Here is a 23,016-nt window from a genome sequence, read left to right as displayed (position 1 = left end):
GATCACTTACAGCCATTCTTTGTTCTCAAATATAAATAAATAGATTGGGCTAAATTTAATGACCATGGATAGCTAGACAAGTTTCCCATTGTGTGCTGCAGTTTACAGCATATGGTACGTAACAGCATAGTTCTGTAGAGCCAGCAAACTACGAAAGGAACTACTACTGTCACTTACTGGAAGGTCCAGGAATGGAATAACAACAGTTAGAAATTGGCCTAAATAATATGTCTGGCGTAGGCGAAGGCATATGTACGGAATTCTAAGTTCTAAAGAGTTATCTGTTGACTAACACACATTATATATTCAAGTAGAGGCACACATGGTCTAGGTATAGTTCTCAAAAATAAATAGACAGCAAGTTAATCCAAGGAATATTGACATCCAACATCACAGCAGAAATTCCCTAGATAATAATCCGTCGAACTACATCCGAGATGAGTGAGACGAGTACTTGACAATGGAACAACGATTTTGTCGATAGGATTTGACAGCCGAAGGCCAATGGAGTGATGTTTGTAACAAAAGCGCAGTTGAAACTGAACTGGAAGTAGATTACATATGTTTGGGCCAGCACGAGGTGGATAAGTTATTCTTGGCCCCTCTCCCACGTTCTCAGACAATTTATCGAGCGTTCCTGATTCTGACTACAGTCTCCAAAAGCTGGGCCTGTGCCGTACTCCACGTCAATGTACCACCTCTTAAGTGGGCATATCATTAGAAAAGTCGTGGAGAGAAGCGAGGAATATCAGCGAGAGACACGACTAAAGCAAGCAAGAAAATCAACTGTATCGAATACAATCTTGAAATGAAACGTGATGCGACTAACATTGTAGTGCAAACGCCGAGTTTCTGATAAATTGTGAGCAAAGATGGACCACGTAATAAACAGGGGAGGAGGTTTCAATTTAAAAATGGCTTGAAATCTGCCACTCAGTTTATTAATTTCTCGTCGGCTATCACATTCATCATAACTGTGAACCTCTATGACAATGAGGGTGCCACAGGATATCAGGGATGAAACGGTGTAGTGGACGTCGGGAATCGAACTCAGCCATAAATAGCGGTGCTGTATCAACAATAGTTCACACTCTGGCTGAAGTCCTGGCAGCCATAATACCGGATAGTTACAGTAAAACTGGTCTACAGCTACTTCTACATCATACTCCGCAAGCTACCTAATGGAGTGTGGCGGAGGGTAATTATTGTACCACTAACCGAGCCCTACAACCCTGTTCCACTCGCGAATAGCACGTGGGAAAAATTACTGTCGGTGAGCCTCCGTACTGACTCTAATTTCTCGAATTTTCTGATCGTCTGATCGTGGTCATTACGCGAGACGCATATTTGTATATGGGAGGGGGAGTAATATGTTTTCTGGCTCTTGCCGGAAAGTGCTGTCTCGAAATTTCAATAGTAGATCTCTCGGTGATGCACAACGACTGTATTGTAATGTCCTGCTAGTGGAGTTTGTTGAGCATCTCCGTAACGCTCTGGTGCTGGCTAAACGATCCCGTGACGAAACGTGCCGCTCTTCGTTGGATCCTCACTACCTTTTCTGTCAGTCATGTCTAGTAGGGATCGCAGACAAAATCAACAATACTCAAGAATCAGTCGAAGAAGCGCCTTATAAGCCAATTCCTTCGTGCATGACTTACATTTACTAAGATTCTTCCTATGATTTGATGTCTGGCATCTGCTTTTCTCACTATTTATTTTATGTGGTCATTCCACATCAGGTCACTCTAGATAGTACTCGTAGATATATTGCAGCAGATACTGTTTCCACAGGTTTGTCATCGATAGTGTAGCTGCAAAGTAGTGACCTCCATTTCCTGCGCGCGATGTGTTACATTTATTGACGTTCAGGGTCACGTGCCACAGCCTGCACATCAGTCCTCTGCAAATCGATACTGCCTTCTGGCGTTGCTACTTCATTATAGACAACTGCATCAATTGGGCACAGGCTTAGAGCATCCTGCGCTTTCTACTAAATCATTTATGTATTTTGTAAACAGTAACGGTCCTGTCACACTTCCGACGGGTACTCCGGAAATTACTTTTACATCTGTCAATTTTGTTCCGTTGAGAGCGACGTGATGAGTTCTGTCTGCAAGAAGGCCTTGAATCCAGTCGCAACTCTGCTCCGCTACTCGACAAGCTCGTAGTTTTATTTCACTAAACGGCAGTGCTGGAAGGTGCCAAATGCATTCCTGAAGTCAAGTAACACGGCAACAGCCTGAGCACCGTTGTCGACTGCGCTGTGGATCTCATGGAGGAACAGAGCGACCCGAGTTCCGCAGGATCTCTGTTTGCGCAATACATGATGATTTTTACAGATCTTCCTTCCCGAAGAATGTCATCATTCTTGAGGATAAAGCATGTTCCATAATTCAACAAGAGAATGACGTTAACGACATAAGTCTATAATTGTGTGCATCTGTCCTACGGCCCTTCTTAAAAATGGGAAGACCTGTTCTTCCAGTCGCTAGCTACCCTTCGTTGTTCAAGCGACCTACGATAAATTACAGCCCTACGATAAATTATAGCAAGCTCTTTCGCATAATCTTTGTAGAATCTTATAGGTACAGATTTCTCATTTGGTCCTGAAGCCTTTCCACTACTAATCAGTCATAGTTGTCTTTCTGTTCCGTGATCGGCCATCTCAGTATCTGCCAAGCTGATTGAAAGGAGGAACCGTGTTACCGTCTTCGGCAATGAAACAATTTCGGAACACCGAATTCAGTATTTCGGTTTTCTCTGTGTTATCTTCCGTTTCGGTGCTAGTATGGTCACAGAGTGAATTAATAGATAATTTTGACCCACTTACTGATTCTACATACGAACAAAACCTCTTGGATTTTTACTCGGATCAGTTGACAAAGCCTTACTTTGAAAGTCATTGAAAGCTTCTCTCATTGCTCTCCTTACGCTCACTTTCGCTTCGTTCAGGTTTTGTTTGTCAGCTGGGTTTTTATTTATCTTGTATCTGAGATAAAGTTCTCTTGTTTACGCAGCAATTTTTTAACTTGGCTCCTAAACCATGGTGGGTCTTTCCCCTTTCTTAAGACCTTATTCGGAACATACTTGTCTAAGGTATATTGTACGATTCTTTTGAATTTTTTCCAGAGCTTCGTCCTCATTAGCGAATATTTGATGCCGACTGCTCAGATACTCTGAAATTTGTATGCTGTCACTCTTGGTAAGCAAAAATATCTTCCTACCTTTCTTAACGTTCTTTGTCAGACCCGTTGTCATAGATGCTATCCGAGCCTTATGATCATCGATATATGCCTCAATGTCAACTAATTCGATAAGTCCAGGCCTGTTTGTAACCAGGAGGTCTAAGACGTTGTGCTCACGAGTCGGTTTTCTAACCAAGATACTCAGAATAATGTCTCTGGCACCAGTTCTTAGGCCGTACGGGGTAGCCGTCCGGTCTAGGGCGTCTCGTCACGGTTCGTGCGGCTTCCCCCGAGGGAGGTTCGAGTCCTCCCTCGGGCATTCGGGTGTGTGTTGTCCTTAGCGTAAGCTATTGTAAGTTAGATTAAGTAGAGCGTAAGCCTAAGGACCGATGACCTCAGCAGTTTGGCCCCATAATCCTTACCACAAATTCACAAATTACGAGTTCTTATATCATAACACTTCTAATCTATACCTGGCAAGTTGAAGTTACCCCGTATTACAACGGTCTGATCAGGAAAAATACTAACTATATTCTGCAAGTTCTGTCTCAATCGCTCTGCTACTAGAGTTCCAGACCCAGGCGGTCTATAAAAGCATCCGATTACCATTTTTTACCGAGCTATCATACTTCCATACTTAACTACATTCAGATTAATTCACAATCGGTATCCGCGATAATCTCACTAGATTTTATTGGATTCTTTACTGCAATAAACAGACTCCACCATTGGCGGCTAACATATCCTTACGATAAACATTCTAATCTGAACATAGGATTTCATTGTGATTCACGTCTGGTTTCAACCAACTTTCTGTTTCTAATACTATCTATACTAACCATCAGTAAGCGATACTAAATATGAAACCTTTCTTTGGATGCTCCTGCAGTTTACTGAAATTGAATTAACCTTTTCAAATGTTCTCCAAGGACATTGTGGCTAATTTATCAGGTCAAAGGTGTTTGGTCCCAAGGGAGGGTTTCTCTGACCTAAAGAAGCGCCATGTTCGCGCCGCAAATACTGCGTGTAGTGCACACCTGACCTATTAAGGGGAACGCTATAATTTTGTACCTGATAGCGGCCAAGAGTTCGCATCCGACATCGTGGCAGAACCGACTGAAACATTGTAGGTGTGTTATTAAGCGGTGTTCACGCGGGTTATGCAGAAAATAAATAATAGTTTCACTTTCTGCCGCCAGATGAAGATATGGTGCCGTAAGAAGGTAGTATATGATACGATTGCAACAAAAGGCAAAGAACGATCAAACACATGATAACGGTGTTTCTGGCACTTTTCATAGGATATTGTCACAAGCAACAACATTTCTTCAATATTGTCTTCCGTTTCAGCAACATGCTGCGTCCATAACACGGTACTGTCGACAATTGCTCGCAGCATATGCGGTGTAATCAGAGCGCTGTGTCGTCGTATGCTATCCTTCAGACCAGGAAGAGTCTGAATACTTCCCTCAAGACACGATCTTCTGGATATCTTCACAACCAGAAATCACGTTTATATATGTTGAGGGGATCTGCAAGGTCACACGTATTTAAAATTGCCTGAGTAGACAACGTTCCATTGGAACTACTGACGGCCTTGGGAGAGCCAGCCCTGACAAAACTCTACCATCTGGTGAGCAAGATGTATGAAACAGGCGACATACCCTAAGACTCCAATCCCAAATAAAGCAGGTGTTGACAGACGTGAAAATCACCGAACTATCAGTTTAATAAGCCACAGCTGCAAAGTACTAACACGAATTCTTTACAGCCGAATGGAAAAACTAGTAGAAGCCGACCTCGGGGAAGATCAGTTTGGATTCTGTAGAAATGCTAGAACACGTGAGGCAATACTGACCTTGCGAATTATCTTAGAAGAAAGATTAAGGAAAGGCAAACCTACGTTTCTAGCATTTGTAGACTTAGAGAAAGCTTTTGACAATGTTGACCGGAATACTCTCTTTCAAATTCTAAAGGTGGCAGGGGTAAAATACAGGGAGCGAAAGGCTATTTCCAATTTGCAGAGAAACCAGATGGCAGTTATAAGAGTTGAGGAACATGAAAGGGAAGTAGTGGTTGGGAAGGGAGTAAGACAGGGTTGTAGCCTCTCCCCGATGTTATTCAATCTGTATATTGAGCAAACAGTAAAGGAAACAAAAGAAAAATTCGGAGTAGGTATTAAAATCCATGGAGAAGAAATAAAAACTTTGAGGTTCGCCGATGACGTTGTAATTCTGTCAGAGACAGCAAAGGACCTGGAAGAGCAGTTGAATGGAATGGACAGTGTTTTGAAACAAGGATATAAGATGAACATCAACAAAAGCAAAACGAGGATAATGGAATGTAGTCGAATTAAGTCGGGCGATGCTGAGGGAATTAGATTAGGAAATGAGACACTTAAAGTAGTAAAGGAGTTTTGCTATTCGGGGAGCAAAATAACTGATGATGGTCGAACTAGAGAGGATATAAAATGTAGACTGGCAATGGCAAGGAAAGCGTTTCTGAAGAAGAGAAATTTGTTAACATCGAGTATAGATTTAAGTTTCAGGAAGTCATTTCTGAAAGTATTTGTATGGAGTGTAGCCATGTATGGAAGTGAAACATAGACGATAAATAGTTTGGACAAGAAGAGAATAGAAGCTTTCGAAATGTGGTGTTACAGAAGAATGCTGAAGATTAGATGGGTAGATCACATAACTAACGAGGAAGTATTGAATAGGATTGGGGAGAAGAGAAGTTTGTGGCACAACTTGACTAGAAGAAGGGATCGGTTGGTAGGACATGTTCTGAGGCATCAAGGGATGACCAATTTAGTATTGGAGGGCAGCGTGGAGGGTAAAAATCGTAGAAGGAGACAAAGAGATGAATACACTAAGCAGATTGAGAAGGATGTAGGTTGCAGTAGGTACTGGGAGATGAAGAAGCTTGCACAGGATAGAGTGGCATGGAGAGCTGCATCAAACTAGTCTCAGGACTGAAGACCACAACAACAACAACACGGTTATTGGAAGAAAATCTTTCACCTGGCAAGCGCAATGTGATGTAGCTCCATGAAAATAATGGTGTGGACTCCGTTGCGTACTTGTAAAGCTGGACTCACGTGCTGCACAAGGAGGTCCTTACAACGTGCAGATATCAGTGTGCACCTAACAGGCCCCCGAGGTGTCAGTAAGCAGAAAAACGCACTGAAGGTGAACAAGCCTGTGAAACCGCACCACACAGTGACATAAGCTGAGTGCAGAGGATGTTCCTGCACAACATCTGGCAATGCGACAGTTCTGTGCATTCACGGGTCTGTGCAGAGCCAAATGTACCTCATCCGTCCAAAGAATATTCGCCGGCCACGTGTCGTCTGTTTCCATGCGAGCCGAAAAACGAATGACAAAGTCAAGGCAAGGCGCTGTAGCTTTCTTTGGTGTACAATCTGAATATTGTAGGGCTACCAGTGTAAAATGCGCCGCAAAACCATTTCCAATGTTGAGGAGGGGAGAGGTGATTCCCATGACACAGCTGCAGATTTCGAGGCATGTGATACACATTTGGCTACAGCTACAGCAACTTCATCAATAACTGCCATGGGAATGGACCGCCTCCCTCTCCCTGCTTCGCCGTCTACTTCACCAGTATCTACGTGTTTCTCGATCATATTCTTTAGCCCATTTGTTGACACGGGGGCCCCTCACAGATATTTCTGTCGGTGATATTTCCGCAGTGCAGCGCTGCTATTGCTCCCGTTCTGACAAAACAACTTTACCAGTAAGGCACAGCCTTTCTTCGCAACAACGATTTCGTTGCATACGGAGAACTTCAACCCTCTTAACCCTACTGGCCATTAAAATTGCTACACCATGGAGATGACGTGCTACAGACGCGAAATTTAACAGACAGGAAAAGATGCTGTGATATGTAAATGATTCGCTTTTCAGAGCATTCACACAAGGTTGGCGCAGGTGGCGACACCTTCAACGGGCAGACATGAGGAAAGTTTCCAACCGATTTCTCATACACAAACAGTAGTTGGCCGGAGTTGCCTGGTGAAACGTTGTTGTGATACCTCGTGTAAGGAGGAGAAATGCTTACTATCACGTTTCCGACTTTTCTAAAGGTCGGATTGTAGCCTATCGCGATTGCGGTTTATCGTATCGCGACATTGCTGCTCCCGTTGGTCGGGATCCAATGACTGTTAGCAAAATATGGAATCGGTGGATACAGGGTAATACGGAACACCGTGCTGGATCCCAACGGCCTCGTATCACTAGCAGTCGAGATGACAGGCATCTTATCCGCATGGGTGTAACGGATCGTGCAGCCACGTCTCGATCCCTGAGTCAAGAGGTGGGGACGTTTCCAAGACAACAACCATCTGCACCAACAGTTCGACGACGTTGGCAGCAGCGTGGACTATCATCTGGAAGACCATGGCTGCGGTTACCCTTGACGCTGCACCACAGACAGGAGCGCCTGCGATGGTGTACTCAACGACGAACGTGGGTGCATGAATGGCAAGACTCATTTTTCGGATGAATCCATGTTTGGTTTATAGAATCATGATGGTCGCATCCGTCTTTGGCGACATCGCGGTGAACGCATATTGGAAGCCTGTATTTGTCATCCCCATACTGGCGTATCACCCGGCGCAATGGTATGGGGTGCCATTGGTTACACGTCTCTGTCACCTCTCGTCCGCATTGACGGCAGTTTGAACAGTGGACTTTACATTTCATATGTGTTACGACCCGTGGCTCTACCCTTCATTCGATCCCTGCGAAGCCCTACATTTCAGAAGGATAATGCACGACGGAAAGTTGCAGGTCCTGTACGGGCCTTTCTGGATACAGAAAATGTTCGACTGCTGCCCTGGCCAGCACATTCTCCAGATTTCTCACCAACTGAAAACGTCTGGTCAATGGTGGCCGAGCAACTGACTTCTCGCCCGCATCTCGTGGTCGTGCGGTAGCGTTCTCGCTTCCCACGCCCGGGTTCCCGGGTTCGATTCCCGGTGGGGTCAGGGATTTTCTCTGCCTCGTGATGGCTGAGTGTTGTGTGATGTCCTTAGGTTAGTTAGGTTTAAGTAGTTCTAAGTTCTAGGGCACTGATGACCATAGTGCTCAGAGCCATTTGAACCATTTGAACTGGCTTGTCATAATAGGCCAGTCACTACTCTTGATGAACTGTGGTATCGTGCTGAAGCTGCATGGGCAGCTGTACCTGTACACGCCATCCAAACTGTGTTTGACTCAATGCCCAGGCGTATCAACGCCGTTATTACGGCCAGAGGTGGTTGTTCTGGGTACTGATTTCTCAGGATTTATGCACCCAAATTCCATGAAAATGTAACCATATGCGAGTTCTAGTATAATATATCTGTCCCATGAATACCCGTTTGTCATCAGTATTTCTTCTTGGTGTAGCAATTTTACTGGCCAGTAGCGTAAATCAAAGTGCGTCGCCAAGCAGCGGCTTACAGCTCCATTTTTTCACCTGATGGCCAATATTTTTCAGCATATTTAGTGAGCGCACGGATTAATGAACACACCTACGACGCATCAGCGTCCTGCGATGTATACAGTCTACCCTGTACCCGTTCGGAACACGTGCACTTTAGCTGTGACCATCTAGTAGACAACAGCGCAACTCGCAACACCTGAAGAAGGCAACTGAGCCGGATCCCGAAATATTCTGCACAGAGTGGTAAAAACAACTCGGTTGAGCACAGAGAAGTAAACCGTCAACATTGACGAATTATTACTGGCTATTCTTCGGCTCATTCCAGCGGTGCTTGCAATGTAATGTGTGTATCTACTCTGCGGCTACTTCCTGTTGATGGCAGTCTAAGGTCCCGGTAACGGAGCTCACACTCCGCGCTTGGGACCTGCGGCCCGGAGGCTGGGAAGGCGCGAAAGCCCGGCAGCGCGTAGCGAGCCTCGGTGATTATTGGCCCCGGGGTTGGAGGGGCGGCGGCAGGGGCAGGGCGTCGGCAATTTGGCCCGGTGTTATTACCCGGCCGCTGGTATCGTACCATCTCGCCGTAATGCGCTGTGTAATTGCCCCCGAACGCCGGCTTTAATTTCATTTCTGCGCGGCTCGGCGCGGACGCCACCATTAGGAGCCGTTGTTTCAACACCAGCAGCGCCAGCGCCGGCGTCCAGAAAGCTGGAAGACGCGCCGCCGCCTCCGCAGGCACCTGGCCGGAGGGGCGCCGCCTCCCGCGTCCGCTCCGGAACCTCGGAAGCACGTTGATTACCAGCAGCGATACGCACCACTAGAGTAGCTCACGAACCGTGGATAGCAGTTCGAACCCTCCATTGCTCTCGACGTTCCCGACAGCTCTCTGATATCGAGTCTGGTCGGCTCTCACAAGTTCGCTCACCTGGTATTCTGCACACGGTAACTGTTCTGGCACTCTGTTTCAAGGCAGTTATTAAGGAACAGAGACACTGTTAGACAGGAATAGTCGCAGGCAATGATGGTTCAAATGGCTATGAGCACTATGGGAGTTAACATCTGAGGTCATCAGTTCCCTAGAACTTGGAGCTACTTAAACCTAACTAATCTGAGAACTTCACACACATCCATGCCCGACGCAGGATTCGAACCTGCGACCGTAGCGGTTGCGCGGTTTCAGATTGAAGCGCCTACAACCGCTCTGCCACTGCGGCCGGCGCAGGCAATGATACGTACGTAATAGACTTTACAGTGAAAAATAGGACAGGTTTCACCACATGGGAAAGCAGAATAAAACACTTAAATAAAATACATGTTTCGCACAGGCTTCCAACATAAAGGTCCATATCGTACTCATGGTAAGGAATATATCCTCCTTGTGTACTGATGCATCTATTATTCACGCTGGCTACCGCACAGTTGATAATTGTTGGCAGAACACTTAGAAGATCCGACAAACCCACTGAAGAGACAGCCTACATTACATTTGTCCGTTCTCTGCTGGAATATTGCTGCGCTGTGTGGTATCCTTACCAGGTAGGATTGACGGAGGACATCGAAAAAGTGCAAAGGACAGCTCGTTTCGTGTGATCGCTCAATAGGGATCAGAGTGTCATTGATATGATAATCGAGTTGGGGTGGCAGTCATTGAAACAAAGGCGGTCTTCTTTGCGGCCAGATCTATTTACGAAATTTTAATCACCAACTTTCTCTTCCGAATGCGAAAATACTTTGTTGACACCCTCCTACATAGGGAGAAATGATCATCAGAATAAAATAAGAGGAATCAGAGCTCGAACGGAAAGATTTAGGTGTTCCCTTTTCCCACGCGCCATTCGAGAGTGGAATGGTAGAGAAGTAGTATGAAAATGGTTCGATGAACCCTCTGCCAGACACTTAAGTGTGAACTGCACAGTAACCATGTAGATGTAGATGTAGATTGGGGGTTAATGTTTCAGTCGACTCTCAAGGCGTGTTCAGTTCTCGTGCGGTTCGGGAAAGGGGTGTTGTTGAGAAACACGGTTGCCAAGAGCACCTCACGTATATTCTACAGGGTTTACTTCCGGGGGGGGGGGGGGGACCGAGGCCTTTCCATACGTTTAGCATTTCACTTGCGAGCTGTCCGACCTCTCAGATCCTGTGTGAATGGGTACTGTCGACCATAAACAGAAAGTCGCGACCTACCGCAAACAGAAGGCCATGATCCACAATAATATCAGTGCAACGCCCCTGTGTTGTAACGGCATCTCGTGCATAGACATGCAGCAGTGTTCGATCATTACGCGTAATTCCTGTCCACACCATAACGCCTTAGTCATACCGATGATGTTCGGGAACATTCTGTGGTGTGCCGCATGTTCCCTCTTTCTCCGCACTAACTGGTGGCCAGAACCACTTGCCGCAGTGAAGCGAGATACGTCGCATAACATCGTTGTACACGACTGTTGTCGACTTCAACCAACATGCTCCCTAACGCCAACGAGCTCTTTCTCGACGATGGCGTGGTTGAAGCGGGATGAATTTAACATGCTACCAAGTGTATAATAAGTGCCTTATAATCGCCGCGGATTGATTCTGGCAGAGATACGTGTACCAGTGGCGGTCGCAAAGTCTGCAGCGATCTCCCTACGAGTGAGATGTGTGTTCCTTTCCGCCAGTAGGGCTACGTACCGATCCTCTTGCAGTGTCGTGTTCCGCCTGCGACCGCCGGCATGCTTTCGCAGAGCATTTCGTTCTTCAGCGAACTTTTTTAATCGCGAGGGGACGCTTTAGCACACGCCCATTAATGTGGCCATTGGCTGACTGGCTTCGAGACCTCCAACTATTCGTCTACGATCGAAAGCACTCAAACGGTGTCTTGAAGATACGGTGCCGTACCACACGGAATGTCGCACTAATCGGTCCCACAACAACCTTCGTCCAATGCCGTAATGCATAAATTGTCGAATGCACACAGACCATCCGTGCACGGGCTTCGCTGCAGTTAACAAGTTCCACCCTCTAGATTTCCCTTTATTACCATTGATCAAGTTTTCCGTAGTAATTGTCGATTGTTCCGTAGCAATTGCCAGTTGTTCCTTTGTAAGTGTCGCTTGTGCCGGACAAAATGTCAAGTAGTGTAAAATGTCTTACGAAAATAAGGCATATTACACACAGCAGACAGCCAAAATTAAATTTTCATTTTTTTTTTCTTTTCTATTTATAACCAGTGTTACTGTCCTGTGATCAATGTTATCGGAAGCAATAGTTTCAACTTAAAAAGCAGTTCTACAACTTCGATCATATACACTTGGCAGCAGGATTGGTACATACAGAACAGAGTCACTGTGCATTCTGACTGATAATGAGCGAGAAGTGTTATCAAGTTGGCTACTTGACATGGATTGTCTTTGATACCTGTTGACGAAATGGATGCGAACTATAGCGACGCAGAGATGTATTCAGAATGGATTACTACGAACGCCTGACTCATTTCCTGTACACCTACTTGTAGGTACGAATAAGATAAAAAATCAGACCATTGCTATACATTTTAAATATTTACATGAATGCCACTAATACTGAAGGACACCAAACTATAACGGCAAAAGAGCTAGTGTGTTGAAAGTTAGCATGTTGAACTATGAGGTAAAATCGTAAGTACTGTTTAATGGAGATGATTTCTTGTCCTACGCTGAATCATGGAGCCCGCCGAAAGTCGCTAAAAAGTAAAGTTTTCCAAACTGAACAGCTAACAAACTAATAACTTATTTGAGTGAGAATGAATATCTTTGAAATCAGAAATATCTGGGCTACAAAAGTATAAAACAACCATTGTCTGCCAAGGGGAAGGCCGCAGACACAGTCAACCGATTCGGCTCAGATTTGGCAGGTCGCTTGTTTACAACCTAAAACGAAGGAATCTAAGATTTTTGGGTCAACACCCCCGCGTTTTTGAGAAAATTACCCCTAAAGGTTATGACGAGTGATTGACACAAGGTTGGCGGGATCGATAGACAGTTGTAAATACAGCATTTTTCATCACCAGATATGGGGTTCGAAAACGCATACTTTTCCAGAAATCGAGGTAAGAAACTTTTACAGCTACCGCATCTGTACCCGTAAGGTCAACGCTTTTCGCCGACAGCGCCGATAGCGCAACGGCCAAGGTAAATGGCTGCGAATCTGAAAGAAACGTAGTGGATGTTATTCTTTTGGTTTGTATTTTTCCATATCTCAATTGATAGGGATAGGAGGGTTAATAAGGTAAGTAAATCAACAAGTAATGATAATAATGTAGGCAAATAAATTTCTCAAACCTCTTGAGATAGTAAAGAACTAAATTGTTACTCCAGGTCAATTTACAATGGCTCTTCCAGTCACTCTTAGGTGTCCTCACTTTTCTTCGAACATCTAGATGGATGGTACCTGTCATATAAACATTCAAAACAAATATACTAACGGCACCAAGATCACCTAATGAATGCAATCTTTCTACAGCTACACTGTTCCTTCCCTATGATATGACGAAGAGACAACCGGGACAACATAACTCTCCCCGCGTGCATTTTATCACGTGCATCGCTGTAAATAAGCGTCGCACGGTTGGCTATCTGTGATCCCTCGTGAGGAAGCCGCAGCACTTTTATTCGGAGTTGTTTTCATGTGACAAGGCTTAAAAGTTTAATACTTTGCTAACTCACGGCGTTTGGGAAATTAGTTACCTATCTTATTATTATCATTCTTTATCGATTTACTTATCTTATTAACCCTCCTATTTCTATCAATTGATACATGGAAAAATACAAACGAAAAGAATAACATCCGATAAGTTTCTTCGAGGTTCGAACCCGGGTGTTCCGATTATCAACCAGTTACCTTGGCCGTTGCGCTACATTTTTTTTTTTCTATCGCCGCTGTCGGCGATATGCGTTAACCATGTGGGTACAGACGGGGCAATTGTAAAAGTTCCTTACCTCGATTTCTGGAAAAGTATGCGTTTTCGGGCCCCCTACCTGATGATTAAAAATGCTCTATTTACAATTATCTAACGATCCCGCCAATTTTGAGTCGATGGCACTTCATAGCCTTTAGGGGTGATTTTCTCAAAAAAGTGGGGATGTTGACCCAAAATATCTTAGATTCCTTCGTTTTAGGTTGTGTACAAGCGACCTGCCCAATCTGAGCCGAATGGGTTGGCCGTCTCTGACGCCTTCCCCTTGTGAGATTCTAACTTTCCAGAACACGAGCATCCTGAATATGAATAACTTTTTATATAGAATGTTTCTGCAAAAAGTAAAATGTTTGTTGTAAAGAGGAGAATGAGGGCTTTGGAATAAGTTATACCAATTTAGAAACAATCCGGTATTTGATCGCTGAAACTTTCTCCTCTAATTGTTCCTTACGAATCTTAAATCACTGGTATTTCTTTATATCATAGCGATCATACCAGGCACGGGATACACTGCACGCTTGTCGCTGCGTATTAACCAGTGTAGTTAGAGCTGGCTGGTGGCTGTGTGCGCTTGAAGCCCATCAGTCTGTGTTCTGCTGTTTTAGCATCAGATAACTTGCTCGTAAAACTGTTAAGACACTCATAATGTACATGACACTCGAAAAAGCAAATATCATTTATCGCGAATATCGGCAAACTGTTGGGGCAGCAGTGCGGTTTAATGTTCACGAAAATCCCAATCGTGCCAAGCACTCACGACCTGTCTTTTGAAGCATTATAAAAAAGTTATCGATACTGGAAGAGCAACTGATGGGAGAAGTGAAAATAACATTTTAGCAGCAGGAACACACAGTGAAAATGTCTAGGAATTACGATAGGGATCAACCAAACGAGTGTTTTGAAAACACTATATTCCATCACATTTCATCTTTACATTTCGCTGCATCTATAGCTTTATGGCAATGACTTCCAGAATTAGTTACAGTTCTCCGAAAAGTACAAAGTGATGCGTCATATCTATGCAGAAGAATCGTTTGCAAACCATAGGTATGTCAATGTTCGTAGTGTGCACAAATCGTTACTTGAAGATTTACCATCGCTCAAAGAAGTGGATAAAAACGTTTTGAGTCTACCAGAGTTTGGTGCGGGTATTGTTGGTGCATGTTTTCCAATACCCGCATCATTGGTCCCCGTTTTGTTGATGGGAATCTAAATACACTCAGGTATCTCGTGTTCCTAAGATATGCTGTGCCGCAGATATTGGAAGACGTCCTACTGGATAGAAGGCAATCAATATAGTACCAGCATGACGGACGTCCCTCCAATTGTTAACATGTATAGACAGGCCCACGCAAGAGAATGTTTAGAGAGTACTGGAATGGTCGTTCAGGAGACGCAAAATGGTCTGCACATTCGCTAACCTTAACACTATATGTGTCAGTGTAGAAGGCGTATCGAAGATGTGTCTATTAGGAAACACCAACTCCCTAAGGCATGAAATGCATTATAACACAGATTTGTGCTGCCCTTAAGTCCACATGAAATTCAAGGTGTAGTACTGTTTCTCCAGAATCACTTCATAGCTCTGCTGAAGGTCAATGTTTTGTTCACATGGCATGACATCCGTGATAATAAACATACGAACCGTACCTCAATTACGTGTTTGCTTGTATTTGGTATAACAGGGAAGACTGTTGCGGAACCTTTTCTCATGACGGCTCGTCGATGGTTTGCACAGCTGTTATCTTGATATTCTTTGATCGAGTCTCGTACATGTTATGTCATTGAAGCTCTCTTAGAAGCTTATTTCAAATACCTAAAAGAAAACAGTAAAATCCATTAGAAAAAAACAATGTCAGTGCCACTATTCAGTGATTCTAAACTACAAAAAATTACTTGCGAGCATCAGGAAGTTTGTCGTAATGTTCGCTATAATTTGGCAACAATCTCACCTCAGTATGTTTATTCATTCTGGATATATTTGCGGTGGCCTGTCTTAGCTGCCTCACCCTGTATACTGGTATGGACCGCAGTTCGTTTGGCAAACCTCGTAACAACCACATATTCCTCACAACATGATACTGCAGCAAAGGGCCTATTTGTGTTTCGCAGTTCACTTGTGCAGCATTCCTTTTGTGGAAGGCTCCTTATTCGGACGCCACGATATGATTCATCCGCCCAAACAATTTCTTTTCTTTGTCCACAATCCATCTTAGTTCCATGATCCCATCGTCATGTTTTCGCGCTTCATACAATTTCGAGTCTACGTTGAGGGTGAAAGTGGATGACTACATGACCTATGAAGTTTTAGCGCTGCCTTCATATCATAACTCGTGGTCGCTTCAATATGTTTTGAGAAGAGGGGTTTAATCACTCGTCTTGTTGACTATTAAGTTATAAACCATGGCATGGATGTATTTATAAAGGCGATTTCTTCTGCACTTGCTACTTAAAATCCAGTTACTTGTCCGTAAGCTCCACGCAATATTTAGTCACCGTCACTGTCATGATGAAAATGCGGACGTTACACGTATGTTGCACGAGCAGAGACTTTGCGGTGATTGTGCTATTTTTTCTTGTTGTCAGGTCCAGTGCTCTCATAACAAACGAATTTTAGTTCTTTTAGCATTATTAAATCGAATATATTTGTTTTCCGACTTATCGGTATCGAAACGATCACCGCTCACTGTGGAGCAGCGAGACACCCTCGGGCCGACGCTGATACGGTCAGCACTGCATAGGCGGCCAGCAGTGACAGTGCAATCCCTAACAGGATTGTGCCATATGAAGCACTGTGAGGCGAAAACCAATCTTCCCATTCATAACACCTTCACCCTACTGGCATAGGCGGCCAGCAGCGACAGTGCAATCCTTTGTCATCCTAACAGGATTGTGCCATACGAAGCACTGTGAGACGAAAACCAATCTTCCCATTCATAACACCATCACCCCACTGGCATAGGCGGCCAGCAATGACAGTGCAATCCTTTGTCATCCCTAACAGGATTGTGCCATACGAAGCACTGTGAGACGAAAACCAATCTTCCCATTCATAACACCTTCACCCCACTGGCATAGGCGGCCAGCAATGACAGTGCAATCCTTTGTCATCCCTACCAGGATTGTGCCATATGAAGCACTGTGAGGCGAAAACCAATCTTCCCATTCATAACACCTTCACCCCACTGGCATAGGCGGCCAGCAGTGACAGTGCAATCCTTTGTCATCCCTAACAGGATTGTGCCATATGAATCACTGTGAGGCGAAAACCAATCTTCCCATTCATAACACCTTCACCCTACTGGCATAGGCGGCCAGCAGTGACAGTGCAATCCCTAACAGGATTGTGCCATATGAAGCACTGTGAGGCGAAAACCAATCTTCCCATTCATAACACCTTCACCCTACTGGCATAGGCGGCCAGCAGTGACAGTGCAATCCTTTGTCATCCCTAACAGGATTGTGCCATACGAAGCACTGTGAGGCGAAAATCAATCTTCCCATTCATAACAACTTCACCCTACTGGCATAGTCGGCCAGCAGTGACAGTGCAATCCTTTGTCATCCCTAACAGGATTGTGCCATATGAAGCACTGTGAGGCGAAAACCAATCTTACCATTCATAACACCTTCACCCTACTGGCATAGGCGGCCAGCAGTGACAGTGCAATCCTTTGTCATCCCTAACAGGATTGTGCCATATGAAGCACTGTGAGGCGAAAACCAATCTTCCCATTCATAACACCTTCACCCTACTGGCATAGGCGGCCAGCAGTGACAGTGCAATCCCTAACAGGATTGTGCCATATGAAGCACTGTGAGAAGAAAACCAATTTTCCCATTCATAACACCTTCACCCTACTGGCATAGGCGGCCAGCAGTGACAGTGCAATCCTTTGTCATCCCTAACAGGATTGTGCCATACGAAGCACTGTGAGGCGAAAACCAATCTTCCCATTCATAACACCTTCACCCTACTGGCATAGGCGGCCAGCAGTGCAGTGCAATCCTTTGTCATCCCTAACAGGATTGTGCCATATGAAGCACTGTGAGGCCAAAACCAATCTTCCCATTCATAACACCTTCACCCCACTGGCATAGGCGGCCAGCGGTGACAGTGCAATCCTTTGTCATCCCTAACAGTATTGTGCCATATGAAGCACTGTGAGGCGAAAACCAATCTTCCCATTCATAACACCTTCACCCTACTGGCATAGGCGGCCAGCAGTGACAGTGCAATCCTTTGTTATCCCTAACAGGATTGTGCCATATGAAGCACTGTGAGGCGAAAACCAATCTTCCCATTCATAACACCTTCACCCTACTGGCATAGGCGGCCAGCAGTGACAGTGCAATCCTTTGTCATCCCTAACAAGATTGTGCCATATGAAGCACTGTGAGGCGAAAACCAATCTTCCCATTCATAACACCTTCACCCTACTGGCATAGGCGGCCAGCAGTGACAGTGCAATCCTTTGTCATCCCTAACAGGATTGTGCCATATGAAGCACTGTGAGGCGAAAACCAATCTTCCCATTCATAACACCTTCACCCTACTGGCATAGGCGGCCAGCAGTGACAGTGCAATCCTTTGTCATCTCTAACAGGATTGTGCCATACGAAGCACTGTGAGGCGAAAACCAATCTTCCCATTCATAACACCTTCACCCTACTGGCATAGGCGGCCAGCAGTGACAGTGCAATCCTTTGTCATCCCTAACAGGATTGTGCCATACGAAGCACTGTGAGGCGAAAATCAATCTTCCCATTCATAACACCTTCATCCTACTGGCATAGGCGGCCAGCAGTGACAGTGCAATCCTTTGTCATCCCTAACAGGATTGTGCCATACGAAGCACTGTGAGGCGAAAATCAATCTTCCCATTCATAACACCTTCACCCTACTGGCATAGTCGGCCAGCAGTGACAGTGCAATCCTTTGTCATCCCTAACAGGATTGTGCCATATGAAGCACTGTGAGGCGAAAACCAATCTTCCCATTCATAACACCTTCACCCTACTGGCATAGGCGGCCAGCAGTGACAGTGCAATCTTTTGTCATCCCTAACAGGATTGTGCCATATGAAGCATTGTGAGGCGAAAACCAATCTTCCCATTCATAACACCTTCACCCTGCTGGCATAGGCGGCCAGCAGTGACAGTGCAATCCTTTGTCATCCCTAACAGGATTGTGTCATATGAAGCACTGTGAGGCGAAAACCAATCTTCCCATTCGTAACACCTTCACCCTACTGGCATAGGCGGCCAGCAGTGACAGTGCAATCCTTTGTCATCCCTAACAGGATTGTGCCATATGAAGCACTGTGAGGCGAAAACCAATCTTCCCATTCATAACACCTTCACCCTACTGGCATAGGCGGCCAGCAGTGACAGTGCAATCCTTTGTCATCCCTAACAGGATTGTGCCATACGAAGCACTGTGAGGCGAAAACCAATCTTCCCATTCATAACACCTTCACCCTGCTGGCATAGGCGGCCAGCAGTGACAGTGCAATCCTTTGTCATCCCTAACAGGATTGTGCCATATGAAGCACTGTGAGGCGAAAACCAATCTTCCCATTCATAACACCTTCACCCTACTGGCATAGGCGGACAGCAGTGACAGTGCAATCCTTTGTTATCCCTAACAGGATTGTGCCATATGAAGCACTGTGAGGCGAAAACCAATCTTCCCATTCATAACACCTTCACCCTACTGGCATAGGCGGCCAGCAGTGACAGTGCAATCCTTTGTTATCCCTAACAGGCTTGTGCCATATGAAGCACTGTGAGGCCAAAACCAATCTTCCCATTCATAACACCTTCACCCCACTGGCATAGGCGGCCAGCAGTGACAGTGCAATCCTCTGTCATCCCTAACAGGATTGTGCCATATGAAGCACTGTGAGGCGAAAACCAATCTTCCCATTCATAACACCTTCACCCTGCTGGCATAGGCGGCCAGCAGTGACAGTGCAATCCTTTGTCATCCCTAACAGTATTGTGCCATATGAAGCACTGTGAGGCGAAAACCAATCTTCCCATTCATAACACCTTCACCCTACTGGCATAGGCGGCCAGCAGTGACAGTGCAATCCTTTGTTATCCCTAACAGGATTGTGCCATATGAAGCACTGTGAGGCGTAAACCAATCTTCCCATTCATAACACCTTCACCCCACTGGTATAGGCGGCCAGCAGTGACAGTGCAATCCTTTGTCATCCCTAACAGGACTGTGCCATATGAAGCATTGTGAGGCGAAAACCAATCTTCCCATTCATAACACCTTCACCCTTCTGGCATAGGCGGCCAGCAGTGACAGTGCAATCCTTTGTCATCCCTAACAGGATTGTGCCATATGAAGCACTGTGAGGCGAAAACCAATCTTCCCATTCATAACACCTTCACCCTACTGGCATAGGCGGCCAGCAGTGACAGTGCAATCCTTTGTCATCCCTAACAGGATTGTGCCATACGAAGCACTGTGAGGCGAAAACCAATCTTCCCATTCATAACACCTTCACCCTACTGGCATAGGCGGCCAGCAGTGACAGTGCAATCCTTTGTTATCCCTAACAGGATTGTGCCATATGAAGCACTGTGAGGCGAAAACCAATCTTCCCATTCATGACACCTTCACCCCACTGGCATAGGCGGCCAGCAGTGACAGTGCAATCCTTTGTCATCCCTAACAGGATTGTGCCATATGAAGCACTGTGAGGCGAAAACCAATCTTCCCATTCATAACACCTTCACCCTGCTGGCATAGGCGGCCAGCAGTGACAGTGCAATCCTTTGTTATCCCTAACAAGATTGTGCCATATGAAGCACTGTGAGGCGAAAACCAATCTTCCCATTCATAACCCCTTCACCCTACTGGCATAGGCGGCCAGCAGTGACAGTGCAATCCTCTGTCATCCCTAACAGGAATGTGCCATATGAAGCACTGTGGGGCGAAAATTAATCTTCCCATTCATAACACCTTCACCCTACTGTGCTTTGCAAGTCCAATCGAACGCTGTTAAAACCATATGTCTCCACGTTCTATGTTAGTGGATAAATATGTAATGGGTATTTGACAATATGGGAACATTGCCCACTGCAGGCTGTGCATTAATATTCTTTATTCACTTGGCGCATATTACTGATTTCGGCATTGTGTTATTTTCATGCACAAGCGTTAAAGCACAGAAACAAAATAAATGGTAATGCCTCTCCAGCTTCGCTGTAGAGCTTTATTGAGTCCAGTATTCGTTTCGACTTTTTTTTATTAAGCCATTCTAAGATAGAGTTGAAACTGCCATACATATGATAGATATAAATATGTACATGGCAGAAGATGAAAGAAAGGTTTCATATGTTTTTGTACAGACTATGAAAATTTCGGATGCAAAGTGATACCGAAAAGATATCAATCCAAGACTGGTAGGTTTGTTCAAAAATGTTCAAATGTGTGTGAAATCTTATGGGACTTCACTGCTAAGATCATCAGTCCCTAAGCTTACGCGCTACTTAACCTAAATTATCCTAAGGACAAACACACACACTCATGCCCGAGGGAGGACTCGAACCTCTGAAAGGACCAGCCGCAGAGTCCATGAGTGCAGCGCCCTGGACCGCTCGGATAATCCCGCGTGGCACTGGTACGTTTAGAATCTCTCTTGTCAAATGATGTCATGATAAGATTGTCATGTCAAGACTTTGAAATTCATTACATTATAATTTTCCTTTATGCTTAAAGGGATTTATGTCTTCAAATGCAAATTCGAATACGTCAAAACATTAATCTCTGCATACCCAAAGAATAATTATAATGCAATGAATTATAGGATCTTGAGACGACAATATTATCACGACAATATTAGTCAAACAGGTTGGAATCCTGCCTCGGGCGTGGATGTGTGTGATGTCCTTAGGTTAGTTACGTTTAAGTAGTTCTAAGTCTAGGGGACTGATGACCTCAGATGTTAAGTCCCATAGTGCTTAGAACCATTTGAACCATTAGTCAAGCAAGTTTTCGAATCTGCAAGACTTATATCTGTTGGCTATTACTTCATCACTGAAGGTTTTATAATCTGTTTATACATAAATATACATAAGCCTTTTCTCATCTTTCATCCATATACGTTTATACTTCTAGCATACGTACTGCAGTTTCAGATCCAGCTGAGATGGCTAGCAATAATGCTGTAATCGGGTGCAACTGGAGCCGCCTTTTCATTAATTAAGCAAACAGTTGGGGAGCACATGGAAAAATTAATAAATGTACAATTTTTTGGGGTATTTGCCACAATGAAAACTGCATCCCCGTTTCTGACCGTTACCAAAAAAACATGTATGGAAAGTTAGGGGTGTGTTTGATACCTGTTGCACTATGCAAAAATTGCGGTTTACAACGTCTCCTACGTGTCATAGAAAACAAAAAGGCACCATCCCCATAATAATGCGGGATCCAGCAACTGTGTCCGATTTTGACTGTTAAGCAAACTGCCTAAGCAGTTCAGACTGGCGGCTGGCGGTGGGCATCGGGCCAGCTGAACGACGTTTAGGGCCATCATAACAGACAATAGCTGGCATCCGTGTCGAACAATGCAGCGCTCCGCCGATAGCTGAACCAATCGCGATCGCGAGCCGGAAGCCGGTGGGTAATTGTGGCGGGATCACCGGCGGTCCTGAATTACGGGCCCCGCTGCCGACGCGTTAGGCACACTTCTTTTTTCGGCCGCCGCGCGCGCCTTCGCTCCAGAGGCATTATTATAAATTGCAGCTTCCATCGCGCGCAATTAGATCCCCCGACGTGCGGGTTTTTATCGCCCATCGCGTAGCTGCACAACGAAACACAAAAGAGTGCGTATAAATCGCTGGCGGTAGCATTTAGGCTGATTGATACCCTGAGCGCCAACACTGGTGCGCTACGTCACCAACCTGCGCGGCTTTCCCCAGTCCGACAATAGCGAATGTGATTTTTGCGGTTTCCCGAGTCTCTGCTGTGATTGTCAGGGGAGCTGATTGTCCACCCAAGGCGTGAAGCGGCTACCGACGGGGGACGATGTGACACAGATAGTAACAGCGCCAAGTACCACTATGACACATTACGTGACACTAACACAGCATCATTGTTGAAATACTTGGTTTGAATCTCTTCCACTAATGTGGTTTTTAATATCTTTCTTATGTATGATCACCTTCACTACCGTGAACATATCTAAGTCACTAATGGTCCAGTTGCAAGTTGCCCTTCTAACAGCTTCCAGAGGTAACAAAGATATGTTTTTCAGTATACATACCTATTACAAAAGTGTATGCACGTATGTATGTTCCACATTTCCCCCTGAACCACACAACCGATTTCCAACAAACTTGGTACACATATGACTTACTGTATGGAAAGATTCGCCGAGGCTTTAAGAATGACATAGCTAACAGAGGGCTGGGGGCAAAATAGGACTGACG

This window comes from Schistocerca gregaria, chromosome 7 (assembly GCF_023897955.1).
Source record: "Schistocerca gregaria isolate iqSchGreg1 chromosome 7, iqSchGreg1.2, whole genome shotgun sequence".
Lineage (NCBI taxonomy): Eukaryota > Metazoa > Arthropoda > Insecta > Orthoptera > Acrididae > Schistocerca > Schistocerca gregaria.
Note: the sequence above shows the minus strand (reverse complement) of the source record.